Here is a 14,154-nt window from a genome sequence, read left to right as displayed (position 1 = left end):
ACTTTAAAGCTAATTATCCGAGAATTAACCGGAATGCAAGTAAAAGGATAATAGGTTAACACAAACATGCCTAAGTCAAATGTAACTTTGAGAAAGCTAATGGAAAAATGGTTTAAAAGCACATAAAAGTTGAGTTTGTGTAATATGTCTGCTTTATGCTTCCTCTCCCACCGGAGTCACTCTCACCCAATCTCACCCATCTATGGTAAGTAAGTTATTTTTTATTGTTCCTTGGGGAAATATATATATATATATCCACATCAAAACAGCTGCATTTGGTGTTGTGTCAGGAACAGTAAGCCCTAGCAATGAAGACCCTTTTTAACCTAACCATTTTATCCTTCCCCATGGATTTAAACTAAGTCTGCTGTGAGATGCTTTAGTCACAAGTTTCATATTACTCTGTTTAAATATTTCTTGTTACCCTTGAAGTCAATAACTATAAGGTTTATTTTCAATTTGCATGATTTTACAACAGCAACAACTTCAAGCAGCAATATTTCTTTTAATAATAACATACAGAAGATGCTACTTGGATGAGTGGATAGACCTGTCACGAAAACACATTTTGAACCACAATATATTGCTGCAGAGAACTACTGCGATAAACGATAATACTGAAACTACTTTATGCTCTAATTAAGGTTTAAATAATGCAAGATAATCTGAGTAAACCATTTATAAATAGATAGTTTCATTACAAGACATGAACTGGAACAAATAAATAGCAGAATGTACCAATAATTACCCATAAAAGGGACTAACTCCACCTCTCTACAGCTCAAATCCTATCGCAGTACAACAAAAATACCCCAAATCTCCCCACAAACAAAAAGCACTCATGATAAATATTGACGCCCAAAATATATTGTTCCAGCTTTCATATATCGAACAATAAGTTGATATACTACATTTGTTTTTGAGCCGGGCATAGGTGAGGGCAGGTGAGGTGCAAGGACCATTTATAATGTAAATTTAAACCCACTGTTTCCAACTGGAACACATTAAAATCCACCAGAAACTTGTCTAGAATTTCAAAATCGTAACCCCCTTATATGTTTGTCTGCTGTTCTTGTGCCTGTGGTAGTTGTGACATTTTGGATGTTTTCAGTCTGATGTTGGTCATATAAATACAAATACAACTGGTCAAGGTGATAAGAGCAGAGTCATCATGTTGTCTAATGTGAATCACCAATAGCTGAGCCAGGAGGCATCCGCTGCCAGGGGCCCCAGAGACAAATTCAGCTTAGGGCTCCCTGAAAGCTAGGACCGGCCTATTTACCATAAATTTGCAGTTTTATATTTTGTTCATCCAGCCTGCTAGAGGGGGCTAGTTGTAATTGTCTTATTAGATTCAGCCAGGACACAGCCAAAAGTAAACAACTAGCTTCCAGAGAACAATCAGTCCATTATGTGTTTTTCTGTTCAATCTGAAACCATCCACTCATTTCCGGCCCTTTGAGGGACAAAATGAGTAAGTTTTTATGTTTAATATGAATGTTGGTAACACTATATGCAAGTTTGTTACATTTTATAGAAGCTAATTTGAGATTTTCCGGCAGTGATAGCTGAGTTTATTTGAGTTATCTGTGTTACTGCACAAGTTTAATGGACACTGTTTATTTTTACTGCTTACTGAATACTTGTTTGTATATTGTATCATTGCAGTTTCACACTTTTTATGCATTGAATCTGTCAAAAACAACACCTGCCTGTTCCTTGGAGGAAATGATGCAAGAGAGAGTTTAGCTGGCTGTGAAACTCAATTAGGACACAAGGTCATGTTGGGTGCAGTACAGACATATTTTTTTTCTCTGACAGAATTCAGTCTTCTTTTTCTATAGATGTATTGTATATTTGTTAAGAATGGAGCAATGAGGTTATTGACGTTAATGTATTTAAGTACCATGGAATAAAGTGGGTTTCAGGTTAACTTCTGAGAACAGCAATTGAAATGTTCTGATTTGTGTTCTATACCTTTGGAATGTTCTTATTGTTCAATAAGTGACACTACAGTTTGACATCGTGACATTCCGTTATGGCTGTATAATTAAATTAGAACACATTTAATTAAAAGTAAAAATGCCATGCGTCATGTCCCTTTTATACCGTAATTGCCATTTCATTGTCACAATGTGGTGTTATATTTTTATTGCATATTTCTATGAAGGTCATTCATTTCATTTCATCGCTCAAATGACCTCTTTTACAGTTTATCAATGAAAGTAATTTACCCTTCACCAGAAAAGTTACATAGTGCATCTTTAAAAGGAACTGTATATATAATGATAATATTGAAACTACTTTATGCCACTGACACAATAAAAAATAAATAGGATAAAGCAGTAAACCATTTTTTTATTTTTTTATTTTTTATTTTTTTTCCAATACAAAATCATTAAAAAGAATGAGCTGCAACAGATAAATGGCAGAATGAACCAATAATTAGTCCTGGAGGTGACTTTTTCATCCCTCCACAGCTCCTATCTTACATAAAAAATAGCAGAAAAAATATGCACACAATAATTTTTGAGCCCCAAAATATCTTGTTCCAGCTTTCAAATATTCACCGAAAAGTCAATATTCAGAATTCAGATTCAGATTCAGAAAACTTTATTGATCCCAGAGGGCAATTCATTTGCAGCATTCTCCGAGCAGTTCTCACTGTAACATACACGCAAACACACAGTGTGTCAGTCCATTACAGTGGAACTCAAAGCACAATATAAGAACAATATACATAAAAAACAGTGCAAAACTTCAAAAGACATTACCTTTAGAATTTAGCAATTTAATAGCTGAGGGCACAAAAGAATTTGATTTCCTTATTGGAGCATAAAAACGACGCACTGAAGGCATCCTGATAAAGTCAGGAGCCAGAGGATGGAGGGGCTGAGCCAGGAGAATATAGTAATTATCGTGACAGGCCTAACTGTATGTAAGATTTAGATTTAAAATTTTGTGGCATAACGTGGCATAACCATGTATGAGGCATGTATGACGTGTTCAAATCGAATATACTGTTTACTGGAAAAAATAAAATAAAATTGAGTATTACAATTGTAATACTGATTATTGAATACATTTAAATACATTATTATTATTATTACAAAAGCATCGGACAAGATGACCAAGTTGTTTTTGTTATAATTTGGAGTTTTGGTTCTCAGGACAATTATCCAATCAGAAAGCAGAATGAGCCTCAAATGAATCTCTCCTTTTGATTCCCACTTTCAATACCTCAATCCAGTTGGTTTAAACCTAAAAGGACCAGCAACCCAGGTTAATTTGTGATTGTAGTACCTTTAAAAAAAAAAAAAAAAAAGTGTTAGAGCGCAGGCTACACACAGTTCCTTTAAGGGATTGGACAAAATACACAATTCAAAGTTTAGGTACATTGCCATACCAAAGCTAAAGTATAGTCTTAAAAGCCTTTAAGCATAACCTAGAACTTTCAATTACAGATAACTCTGTACTGGAGAATTCACCAAATGGGAAAGAGTTAAGGTCACAAGGTCAACCCGTCAACAAAGCTGAGAACCCAATGGAAAAAGATAAGAGAAATCAAGCTATAATATGGTGGTAGTGTCCCTTGGAAAAAGCCATCTGGCAGCCCGAGAGTGATAGGTTTGTTCGGGCAATCATACATCACTTTTCACCTGTATCAAACCAATTGGCTGGCCTTCTATGGACAGCTGCTCCCTTGCACACACTTTGACACATTGATGGATAATGGGCTGACATAGCCTCCATATGGTAGATATAAAGCACATTTGAAACCATATAATCCCAGATCCTTTTATTCATTCCCACCAAATGACTTGGCCAGCATGTCATATACACGGGATAATCCATGCAAGGACTAGTCGCAAGAAAGTAGCTAGCATAATCCTTCAAATCCCATCTGCACGGAATTTTCTCCAGCTCTGAAACCGACTGCCAAGTGAGCTAATATGCTAATCACCGCTAACTTTAGAACGGCACTGGCTGATTGGCTGTAATGATAGCTGGTTGGAGATGGTGCCGTGATATATTCACTCTGAATGTCAGTGAAAGGAGGAGAAAAATTGTGCTACTTTATAATACGGTTTGCATGCAGGAGACTATTGTTAGATTACTGTAAGTTTTTCACATTTTAATAATAGCCTTATACACTGGCCGTATATTTTACAGTACTCAGCTTCAGAATTCAAGGCGTTCGGTAGTATTAAAGGTCAAAATTGGCTCATGTGAGGTTGAAGCCATGTTATAATGCTGCTACCTGATTAAAAACACACCTTTGTTGAGTTTTGTTTTGTTCACACATATTTGAGTAATCCTTTGTTTTTAGTTTTTGTTTTTTTTGTTTTTTTTACATCTCCAAAGCTCAAAATTCTCTGTACCATCCCGTGATGTCATGAAGTGGTATTTCTAAATGATTCTAGTGAAGCTGTATGGAGTTTAAAAACACAGTGGAGTACTTCTTGTATGTATTACCTAATGACGTCACAAGGGGGTGTCCATTTGAACCACTGTTACCCCTTCTGTTCAAATGTCGGTGGATGGAACTAGACCGTAAATTGTGTCAAACAACTGTCCTAACTTAGAACATGCCAATCACAAACAAATACAGGAGACCACATCTAGAATATTCTTGTATCTATCTTTAAGAATTTTCAAACTTTTTTTCTTTTTCTTTTTTTGTTTTACCTCAGAAGAGTTTAGCGCTTCGCCTGTTTCTCAGTTCTCAGTGGATTTTTTTTTGTTTGTTCCTTTTACACCACGTTTGTTTTAACATGAATTGACCATCTGTTTCTCTGATTGGCTTTTCCTTTCAATCAAACCCATCAGAAATCTTGGACACGGGATATGGTTTCACACTCAAAAGTCTTAGGGATGTGTCGCGTGTGTGGTTTCGGCTGGTCGGGCATCCAGACGAGCATGACATATAATAAATGTTCTCCCCGGTTCGTGGCAGGTTTCGAGGAAATAATTATGTACTTCTGCATTGAGCAACATTTTGAGAACAATGTGCTACAACAATGGAGTGGTTGAGGACCCAGCTCTTGGTCAAGTGTAAAATTTTCCATATGTGCAAGTTTTAGTTTGGTGGTTTGGTTTTTGATTGAAGTGTGCCTGTTCTTCCTATTGGGTTTACGCTCCCCATCAATCAAAAACATACACAACTGGCTTATCCTCTAGCTAGGAACTCTTGAACTTGAACTGCCCAAACTCAGAAGAGAAAGGCTTAATACATGAGTGATTCTAACCCCCGGGGGCAGTTGTGAGTACCACTTTGAGGGCCACACAAATAATACAATATAGTACAGTTCATTTTTGAATTATTAGTATTTTGTAAAGAAAAAGTTGGGTCCGGAGGCAAAAATGGTCTCGCAACTCTGCAAAACTGTTATAAATACAGTTATGTAGGCCTGTCACAATAATTACTATATCAACTTATTGTTCAATACATAACAGATGGAATTTTCTTTGTACTAATTGGAAATTTTTTGGTTATTTTTCTGGATTATGATACAATTTGAACTGCAGAAGGTTGGATTATAGTGATGACTGTTGTACATTTAGAATACTTTTTTAAAACTTTGCTTTATGGTTTGGTTTCAGCATTATCATATGTCATGTATATTTATCTTAGAGTTACAAGAGTACTATAAAAACTCACAACATATTCACACATTGGTTAAAACACTGCTAAATAACTCTATCGCAGCCATTAGTTTACAGTTATTGAAAAAGACATTTGGATTTATGTTGGATTTATTATCTAATTACAAAGAGACAGAGAGAGGGTATTGTTTTGCATTGTTATGACTTACCTCAGCATAGAAATAATATATATATATATATATATATATATATATATATATATATATATATATAAATAAATTTACAAAAATACAAAAGGCAAAAAAAACCCAAAAAAACCTGTTTAAGTATTACATAAATCTCACACCTGGACTTTCAATATTGTCTGGATGGTGGGAAGTCCGTTTGAACCATAAACTGTATATATAAATGGACATTGCTAACCTGCTAGCTGCCACATTCCAAATAGGAAGTGAGCATGACTGTTCCTCTGGCTCCAATTCACTTTATATAGAAAAATGGTCACCCCCTCTCTCTGTTAATGCTGCTGTCAGGTTGGCCATTTTGGTCTTAAAATGTCCATATTGACCCATTTTACATGATCCTGGTGGGGCGGGTGCAGAGAGATCCGGGCGGCAGTCGAAGGCGGGGACCTCGACGATCGGATCTCCGGACATGGAGACCAGCTCTTGGGATATGGAATGTCACCTCGCTGAGGGGGAAGGAGCCTGAGCTTGTGCGAGAGGTTGAGTGTTACCAGCTATATATAGTCGGCCTCACCTCCACGCACAGCTTGGGCTTTGGAACCCAACTCCTTGAGAGGGGTTGGACTCTCCATTTCTCTGGCGTTGCCCGCGGGGAGCGGCGGCGTGCTGGTGTGGGCTCGCTCATTGCCCCACAGCTCAGCCGCCACGTGTTGGAGTTCACCCCGGTGAACGAGAGGGTCGCGTCCCTGCGCCTTCGGGTCGGGGACAGGTCTCTCACTGTTGTGTCGGCCTACGGGCCAAACAGCAGTGCAGAGTACCCGGCCTTCTTGGAGTCCCTGGGAGGGGTACTAGACAGTGCACCAACCAGGGACTCCGTTGTTCTCCTAGGTGACTTCAATGCCCATGTGGGTAATGACAGTGACACTTGGAGGGGTGTGATTGGGAGGAATGGCCTCCCCGATGTGAACCCGAGCTGTGTTTTGTTATTGGACTTCTGTGCTAGCCACAGTTTGTCCATAACAAACACCATGTTCAAGCACAATGGTGTCCATCGGTGCACGAGGTACCAGGACACTCTAGGTCGGAGGTCGATGATCGACTTTGTTGTCGTGTCATCTGACCTCCGACCGCGTGTCTTGGACACTCGGGTGAAGAGAGGGGCTGAGCTGTCAACTGATCACCACCTGGTGGTGAGTTGGTTCCGCTGGCGGAGGAGGAAGCCGGTCAGACCTGGCAGGCCCAAGCGCATCATGAGGGTCTGCTGGGAACGTCTGGCGGATCCCTCTGTCAGAGGGGTCTTCAACTCACACCTCCGGGAGAACTTCTCCCTGATCCTGGGGGAGGTTGGAGACATGGACACTGAGTGGGCCATGTTCTCCACCTCTATTGTCGATGCGGCTGCTCGTAGCTGTGGTCGTAAGATCTGCGGTGCTTGTCGCGGCGGCAATCCCCGAACCCGGTGGTGGACACCGGAAGTAAGGGATGCCGTCAGGCTGAAGAAGGAGTCCTATCGAGCCTTGTTGGCTCGAGGGACTCCTGAGGCAGCTGATGAGTACTGGCGGACCAAGCGTGCCGCGGCTCGGGCAGTCACAGAGGCAAAAACTCGGGGTTGGGAGGAGTTTGGGGAGGCCATGGAGGAGGACTATCGGACGGCCTCAAAGAAATTCTGGCAAACCGTCAGACGCCTCAGGAGGGGGAAGCAGTGCTTCACCAACACTGTTTATAGTGCGGGTGGAGAGCTGCTGACCTCAACTGGGGATGTTGTCGGGTGGTGGAAGGAATACTCTGAGGATCTCCTCAATCCCACTGTCACGTCTTCCGAGGAGGAAGCAGAAACTAGGGACCCGGAGGCGGACTCGTCCATCACCCTGGCTGAAGTCAACGAGGTGGTTGGCAAGCTCCTCGGTGGCAAGGCTCCGGGGTTGGACGAGATCCGTCCTGAGTACCTCAAGTCTTTGGATGTTGTTGGGCTGTCTTGGCTGACACGTCTCTGCAACATCGCGTGGCGGTCGGGGACAGTACCTGTGGAATGGCAGACCGGGGTGGTGGTCCCTCTGTATAAGAAGGGGGACCGGAGGGTGTGTTCCAATTACAGGGGAATCACACTCCTCAGCCTTCCTGGTTCTATTCCAGGGTACTGGAGAGGAGAATCCGACCAATAGTCGAACCTCAGATTCAGGAGGAGCAGTGTGGTTTTCGTCCTGGAACACTGGACCAGCTCTATACTCTCCATCGGGTCCTTGAAGGTTCATGGGAGTTTGCCCAACCAGTCCACATGTGTTTTGTGGATCTGGAGAAGGCATTCGACTGTGTCCCTCGTGGTGTCCTTTGGGGGTGCTCTGGGAGTATGGGGTCCGGGGCTCTTTGCTAAGGGCTGTCCGGTCCCTGTATGACCGGAGCAGGAGCTGTGTTCGCATTGCCGGCAGTAAGACCTGTTCTCGGTGCATGTTGGACTCCGCCAGGGCTGCCCTTTGTCACCGGTTCTGTTCATTATATTTATGGACAGAATTTCTAGGCGCAGCCAGGGGCCGGAGGGGGTCTGGTTTGGGAACCACAGGATTTTATCTCTGCTGTTTGCAGATGATGTTGTCCTGATGGCTTCTTCGAGCCAGGACCTGCAGCAGGCACTGGGGCGGTTTGCAGCCGAGAGTGAAGCGGCTGGGATGAGAATCAGCTCCTCCAAATCCGAGGCCATGGTTCTTGACCGGAAAAAGGTGGTTTGCCCTCTCCGGGTGGGTGGTGAGTCTCTGCCTCAAGTGGAGGAGTTCAAGTATCTCGGGGTCTTGTTCACGAGTGAGGGAAGGATGGAGCGTGAGATTGACAGGCGGATCGGTGCAGCATCTGCAGTGATGCGGTCGCTGTATCGATCCGTTGTGGTGAAGAAGGAGCTGAGCCGGAAGGCGAAGCTCTCGATTTACCGGTCAATCTACGTTCCTACCCTCACCTATGAGCTCTGGGTAATGACCGAAAGTACAAGGTCGCTGATACAAGAGGCTGAAATGGGTTTCCTCCGTAGGGTGGCTGGGCGCACCCTTAGGGATAGGGTGAGGAGCTCGGTCACACGGGAGGAGCTCGGAGTAGAGCTGCTGCTCTTACACGTCGAGAGGAACCAGTTGAGGTGGCTCGGGCATCTGCTCAGGATGCCTCCTGGACGCCTCTGTTCTGTTCTGGGTATGTCCCACCGGGAGGAACTGGGAGGAGGCCCCGGGGAAGACCCATGACACGCTGGAGGGACTATGTCTCTCGGCTGGCCTGGGAACGCCTTGGGGTTCCACCGGAGGAGCTGGAGGACGTGTCCGGGGTGAGGGAAGTCTGGAAGTCCCTGCTTAGACTGCTGCCCCCGCGACCCGGCCCGGATAAGCGGAAAAAAATGGATGATTGGATGGATGGATGGATAAATCTCACACCTGGACTTTGAATATTGTCTGGATGTTGGGAAGTCCGTTTGAACCATAAACTGTATATATAAATGGACATTGCTAACCTGCTAGCTGCCACATTCCAAATAGGAAGTGAGCATAAGCGTTCCTCTGGCTTCAATTCACTTTACATAGAAAAATTGTCACCCCCTCTCTCTGTAAATGCTGCTGTCAGGTTGGCCATTTTGGTCTTAAAATGCTCTTTTGTCTGTAAATCAAGATATGAACATTAATAACAGGCAAATCAGGTCCCTTCTTTCTCCGAGGTCGTTCCCGCTAGCGTTAGTAACCAGTTTGATTGACAGCATTGCTAAGGTCGTGCTCCCTGCTAAACTAGTGGTGTGCAGGAAGGAGCGTTACCTTCAACAAACTGGCTCCGGATTGGCTCTTCGGTTGCTGTGATACTCACGATGGAAACTCAGCTCCAAATTCACCCCTGTAACTGCTAGCCTTAGTGATCTTCATTTGACTGGAGCTGAATGCTATGGGTGACGTCACACTCACTTAGTCCACTTCTTTATACGGTCTATGGTTTTAACCCTTACCTGCGCAACCATAAACAGGTCAACTCCCCGTGGAGACGATTATCCTGTGGGCTGGTTAATGGGCCTTGGTGACAGCGACTAATGAAAACGAATGTTGTGCCTAAGCAGACTCTGAATAGAAACACCAAAGCTGCTTCCTCCATCAATGCACATTAACGGCTATTGTCTAACTACCGTTCACCGTGATCTATATGCACCAAACCGAAAGGCATCGCCAAGATTCAATTGTGCTTCCAAATTGAGTCCGTTTCCATTTATCTTGCTCTGAAAACGGCACGTCTCCCCCGCGCTTGCCCCTGTTGTGTAGCTGCTACTGTTAATATGCAAGAATATAATATAGAGACATTTAGCACACTCCATTAGGTTTCCATTATATTTTTGCTTTGGGTGATCGGCTGCGGTGAGCGATCAGATTTGCCTGTTTTTGTCAGTGATGTAGGGAGGCAGAGATGACATGATTAAGAGGTCATTTGGTTAATTGCACAACACTGGCAGTATGTCACATTCTCGGGGATGGATAGGCGCCGGGGGCAGGGTAACTGATGCGGGGAACATCATGGAGGAACATGCTGAGTAAACTCCTGATTGCATTTGGGGTATTTGAATTGTTTTGTTTTTTTTGTTTTGTTTTTTGTTTTGTTTTTGTTTTTTTCACCGTGGGCTTGTACTGTGTCTGTATGCAAATGTGACATGATAGTGAACATGCTGTATTTTGCATAAACAGCAGAATCTGTTACGAGACAGAAAGGATGATGTTTGCAGTGGTTGTTTACAAGAGTTTGATGAGGTACTGTGGTGCAAGGACTGCCTGAGTGCCAGACTGGTGTACTCTATATATAGCGAGAATGTCTGATCACCACTCCCTCCCCCAGGTCACGGGCTAAACTCAAATGGAAGCATGCAATCAGAAATCATTTCAGCAACACGCTGTAAACAAACAAGTTCAGTGGTCATCTAATCTATGATTTATAGCAAAATCAAACTCCTCTCACCTAGGTCTGATAATGCTGAAGTAAATGTAGATGATAAACGATGACATTGAAAAGGCAGAATTATCACCAAAAATATTCAAAATTTGCTAAATTGATTGTTAAAAAAAATTCAACTGTAATGAATAAATGCCAGAATGCAACACTTTAGTAATTTGTTTGCATCTATAATGATATATAAGTTCAGTATTCAGCCTTCTACATCTCAATTCACATCGTAGCACAGAAATATAACCAAAATGTTCCCACCAGTGCAAAGCAAAAGTAAAATAAAATATTGACCTCCAAAAATTATTGCTCCATTTATCATGTACTGAATGATAAGTCGTGACAGGCCTGCTCTCATCTCAGATTATTAACTAACTTGGGTGATTGGGTCAGATTGATAGTAGACTGTAGCACTCTGAAGTGAGTTCAACACATTATTAATGGCGTCTGCTGAAACGGTCAGGAAAAGGCATAACGTCATGATGAATACTGGAATGTGATTGGTCGAAGCATCACAACAGCTGGAAAAGTGAAAAGCACATCTTTCTCATCTACAAATGCACAAATGAATGAATTGATTCTGCAGAAGTTAGCTTTGACACAGACAAACCATGCATTTCTTTGAGTGGTCTCTGATTGAATATTAGTTGAATAAAAAATATCTGGACATTTAGTCAGTTTCAGTCTTCATCAATCATTTTATATAGTTTTCTTTGCTGAATGTATTGACATAAAGAGAATATGCAGCATTAGTCAACAAAATGATCCTTCTCTTTCATTCGGTGTCTCCAGTCCCTCCATGCTATCTCCAGGTCTGAGCTTGGATACTCGCTGGACCATAAGTGGTTAACGACAGGGCTGACATTTGCACAGTGCCAGTCAGGCTCACTTCCACGCCTCAGCCCAAATGAGATTCAGCAGTTCACATAATACAGACCGGGAAACAGGGAAAAGCAGGCTAAGTCCACACAGAATGGCCGCCGGGAATTGAACCTGTGACTCTCTGCGCTGTGAGGTGAGAGCTGCTAGTGTGTGCAAGTGTGCTGAAGCTTTCAATTTAATTCAGTCGAGATTATTGCGGAGTTTTCATTGGTTGAAGTGAAAGGTTCCGTGAAAACCTACAGAATACTGACACATACCAGGATTCCAAATAATAGTATTTTTTAATTTAATATGGTTTATAATATGCATATTGTAGGAATCTGTAATACGCTGATTAATGTATCATATGCAAACAGATCAGCAATGAGAGGTCTATGGATGCGTTGGTAAAAAATGAAATGTGCAATGTTATAAAAGTCATATTTTTCTTTGAGTGCTCAGAACTGACCTTACCCTGACCACCATCATTTCAGTCACACTGCGATGTTTCTCTAAGAGGCTTTAAAACCTCTTAGTAGTCTATATAGAACTATAGAACACTCCCAAGCAAAATAATACAACCTAAAGACGATGCCGGAGCCCATAGTTACTTACGGAATAAGGTGAATAAAAAATAAAAAATAGAAAATAAAAATAAGCAGTCCTATAGTAGGTTGCTACACCAGATGGCTCAGGTGTGTTTGGAGGAAAAAAGAAAAAAGAAAAAAGGTAGTGCCGTTTAAAGAAGTAATTGCGGGCTTGCAGTTTACTCTTTCTATAGCAAAGACTAAATGCATTTTACTGCAATCAAAATAGTATTCCATTATTTAATTCATTTTTTTTTTCATCTATTTTATTTTATTTATTTATATATTTTTTATTTAATTTATTGATTTTTTTTTTTTTCTGTATTTGAACACAGCGTCTATGAAAAGAAGAGTTTGAGTGCTCTCATTGGCCTCTCCCTGATGCCAACAAATAGTTTGACAATATTTTCATTGGCAATGTAGAATGTAGAAGACGTTAGTATATATGTATACTTTCTTCAAATACCAGTTATCTGTTTTGCAGTTGAACACTTAAACTGTAGTGCTGTCTTAATTCAATAGGACTCAATGCAACCTCATTACTTTTAACAACACTAATTTCCCTTGCCCTTCTATCCATTAAAACACAGATCTATAATGTTACAATGTCATCTGAAACCCCTCCACTGTAAAGTACTGCACGTTTCACTTGAACAAACAAGCATGTCTGCCATTTGATTGGAGAGCAGAGGGCCACGGAAGAGGTGGTCGTCAAAAGCCTTCGCGGTATAATCAAAGCCTATTAATAATGCAATTAATTTGACTTCTCCTGTAGGCTTATGGATAACGTGACAGGGACTCTCTCTCCCCTCATCCCTGTCTCACGCTCGGGCCTTTTTAATCACAATCTCTGCCCTTCTGCCCGACCTCCAACCCATATTCCCCATCTCATCACTGCACCAGGTCCTGTTTGTCAAAGAAGGAATCCGCACGACAAGACTGCCCCCTTTCGCCTGTAGGGTTCCTGCAGTCAGGGGTATGTTTACTGTAAATGCAAGTTTATTTTGGATGAAAAAAATAAATAAAATCATTGTAGTGAATCATTATATGCTGGGACAAATAGTAACATGAATAATACAGAAAATTAAAATTATTAATTAGAGAGGAGTTAATGATAAAATAATTACAAAGGATTACAACATGTTACAACAACATTATATCTGATTTTTACTGCGTAGGTCGTTTGAAATGGTTTGCAGTGGTCCAAAGTTAATTCTCACTTACCTCATGCATCCCAAGCATCCTAATTATTCACCGCAATGAGTTTATGAGCATACTTTTTTTTTCGCAGCTTTCAAAGTCCAGAGCGGGGTTTGCTGTCACGATAATGTAAAAGCATAGAAATATCTCTTTAGTGAGGAAAAAACATCAAATTATGCAAATATTTACTCAACCTTTTTGATTATCCCTAATGATTATTACAGGGGAAAATTATATATATTGTGCATAGTGATATCTAGGGATGGGCGATATATATCGGTTCCACTATTGTTATCAGCTGATATCAATTTAATTTTTAAAAGATATCCATATTTGATATGATATTCAATACCGATATTTTGGGGACTGACCCAGTTTCTGTGTGCCATGTGTCATTCCCAGATTGTCCTCAGTGCATCAGATTTGTCTGTTTGAACAGACTCATGAGAAACAATGGAAACAGAAGAGTGTTATATGGCTGTATGTTTACACAAACATGGAACAAATTGCATCACATACCAAACAAATACATTCTGTTATCTTTTTATCTTTACTTAAACCTAAGATAAATTTGTGGATCTTGCTATGGATTTTAAAAGTTAAATATTGATTTTGGTATATTTCAGATATCAATCACACTGGTAAGCAAAAATATCAATATAGGTCGGTATCAGCCCATCCCTAGTGATCTCAAGCTGGTGGTTAACAATTAATTGGTTAAAGAAATGTACAGAAAGAACATCCTTGATAAACATCATTGAATACTTTGTAGA

This window comes from Periophthalmus magnuspinnatus, chromosome 12 (genome assembly GCF_009829125.3).
Source record: "Periophthalmus magnuspinnatus isolate fPerMag1 chromosome 12, fPerMag1.2.pri, whole genome shotgun sequence".
NCBI lineage: Eukaryota > Metazoa > Chordata > Actinopteri > Gobiiformes > Gobiidae > Periophthalmus > Periophthalmus magnuspinnatus.
Note: the sequence above shows the minus strand (reverse complement) of the source record.